A 3,202-nucleotide genomic window follows, 5' to 3' on the forward strand; every position below is an offset into this window, starting at 1 on the left:
GTCACAAAAGAAGGTTAAGAAAGTATGCAGGAAGAAAAAAAATTGCAGCCATTGCAATAAGCGGGGAAATCAGAGATCCACATGGCACTTGTGAAGGAACCAACGAATGAAGTAGTTCAATAATAAAGTTAGCTATAGGAATAAAGCCCATTACGCTGGTTAGGTAAGATATGGGTGACCATTTTAAGTAGTTGAGTATGGCCACCATTGTAAATCACATGCTACTTTTAAAAGACCCCATAAAGTATGCAATATGGTGATATTTTGGCCTTTAGTTGGATAGCAATGGGTATGGATTCTGTTGTAAAATTTAACCATGAGTGTTTTATAAACTCTTGGCAAGTATGATATTGTTTGGATCTTGCAAGTTGGACATGTATTGGAAGTTATAGATTTTCATATGGATACAGGTGTTGGATTCATCATTTTAAATTTGAATTACAAAGGTGAAGGAGAGGAAAGGTTGGCCTATCAGAGACATTTTTTATGTACATCAAGGTTGTAGTACTATTTATACTTTTGGTGGAACAAAATTCCTTCAGTGGGGAGGAATGATCTAGGAGGGTCCCAAAAGGCAAAAAATTCAAAGTCCTCATATCTCAACAACATTGGGACTCAATTTTAGTGATCATCATTACAATTCCAATGGTGCAAACAACACTCAAATATGAGTTTGTATGACCAACTTATCGCAGCTTGAAGTTTAGAAGGACATGTAAGAAAAGGGGGCCCACAACATGCCATATGATATCCTAGTCAACAAGTGGGGCCTATAGTTTACTTATCACCCACCAAGTTCACCACATGGCAAGAAAATGTTGGTCACAACAACACGTCAATGGTTAAAAACTATTTACAAAAATTAAAATTATTACTATGGCCATAACCATATAAAAACATTATATATATGTGTGTCTGTGTGTCTGTGTGTCTGTGTGTGTTTCAACAACAAAGAACTCAGGTGTATGGCACCAGTCAACATGAACAGTTCAACGTTACACCAAAACAAGGCTCCATGGGTTTTGAACCCCTGACCCCTCGCCAATCGAAAATCCTATTATGGTATCCACTAACCAACCCCCCAATAGACAGATGTTGGTATGTTTGTCAGGGAAACATTATTTAAACCACAAAATTGATGCGAGGAGGAGGGCACAAGAGGTTGCAAAGTGGAACGACAACGATGGAACCAGAGGGGCAGAACTCAAACCTGGTGGAAACCTGTGTGCGATGGAACTTTAACCTCGTAGTTCCAAGGGAGCATATTTTAGGAGAATTCTCTCTTGAATATTCTAGGAACATTCCTATGCAGAATCTGTTGTGGAATTTGAAATATTCTCTTGGGGTCCTAGAGATGATAATAACACAATATAGCTGAGTTTATACTCATTTTACTGATAATTTAAAAGGATTTTAACAGTGTAGTTAGATTTGCTATATGAGTAGTGGATATTAGGGGTCATGGCAGAAACCCACACGTTTCGTTAATTTCTTGGTACGAAGTTCGAGAGGGCAATGCAACTTTTAGAAGTGGATCATGTTTACAATAAAAAATCTCAGAAGGACGAGACAAACCTATTGGTACTATGATTGTTGTGTTTTTTGCAATGGAACTTCAAGTCACTTCTAAGATTAGAGGTATAATGATGTATTTTTCCATGCAATCATTTTCATTTTTGTTGAGATGAATGAAGTGGCCTCCCCACTATTGAAGCAGGGCCCAAAGACATAGTCCACAGTTGACGAACTCCATTGTCATACTTTTGTGTGCATTATATTTATGGTATGATTCATGTTGCTTCTTCTTTAAGTGTTTGGTTGAGGTCGTATGGGTTGGGAGATGGCCCGTAGGCTGGCTCCCACCACTTTGCCATCGCCAAACATTTATGGCATTAATTATTGTGTTGCGCGCCCTCCTTTCAAATGCATTGTCCGTGGCTCATTGGTGATACATGGGAATTATGAGGGGGAGGTCACGGGTTCAAACCCGCCCTCCCCCATCACATTTTTTTAACATATATATTTCGCAACCCGAAACTTTGGTTTAATGCACAAGTCAATGTTAAATATGCCATTCGAATATATATATAACATATATACAATGCAGACTTTGGTTTAATGCGAACGTGGGTTTGATTATTGATATTTAATACATATATATATATATATATAAATTCGAATTCCACCTTGGAGCCAACTAGGCAATTTCACCTTCCTTGAGACAAACTGGCAAATCTGGAGGTGACACATGTCACAACCCCATTGGGCGAAAACTAAAGAAGATTCCCCTTGCTGACTGGACTGCTGACTAGACTACCATGTCATCATTCTGTCCCATTCTGCAATTTTTTAGCTGTTTAGGGAAACAAACAATAGATCTTTTCTCCTTCACCTGGACTTCGTTTTTAATGAAAATAATTGTGTTGCGATCGTCTTGGCGAGACAGATGCAGCCATACAATTTTCAAGCCAATCTGAGAACTTTTATTTTTGAGGTAAATAATGAGCACCTGATCATTCCTCCCCACTAGAAGCCTTTTGGACCCCAAAAGATACTATTATCTGAAGAGTAGATGAGGTTATAGTACCCTCACCTTTCCAAGCTCAATCCAATTAGCTTTTGACGATTTTTTTTCCTTGAGCTCCTCTCTAAGGAAATCAGCATTCACTTGCCTTGAGGACCTTGTTCTATACATGTAATTGTCTTTGCCCTTTTCAAGCTGATCTTGCACTGTTTGTTGCACCATTTTTAGTCGTTCATAGAAACTCATGGTTTTGTCCTTGTCGCCATCAAAAGCAACATCCTTCTTACCAAGATGACGTAACAAATTTAACACAAATGGATGACAAATTTCACTACTTGGTTTACATGACTCAAGCCCAATTTTACATCTAGAAAGTATGAAATTTTCTGAACATAACTTTCATGTAAAACATAATGACGCTTGAATACAACAGTTACATAAACAATAGGCCTAAAATCATAACAATGAACTTGTTGCTTATACTTCTTTTGTACCTTCAAACCAAGTGAAATTTTTGACAAGTATCTATCCAATGAAAGTGCATGGATCACTACAACTTAATCTTTACACCATGAAAATCTTTTGAATGAAATAATATGGTGAATTTTCTTGCATAAACCTAAAACTCAAATGAACCTTTCAAGATTGAAAGAGAATAAAAAAGAATTGAACTGATCT

Source organism: Pinus tabuliformis, chromosome 4_1 (assembly GCF_031772625.1).
Source record: "Pinus tabuliformis cultivar Carrire ecotype Pingquan chromosome 4_1, CPIR1, whole genome shotgun sequence".
Classification (NCBI taxonomy): domain Eukaryota; kingdom Viridiplantae; phylum Streptophyta; class Pinopsida; order Pinales; family Pinaceae; genus Pinus; species Pinus tabuliformis.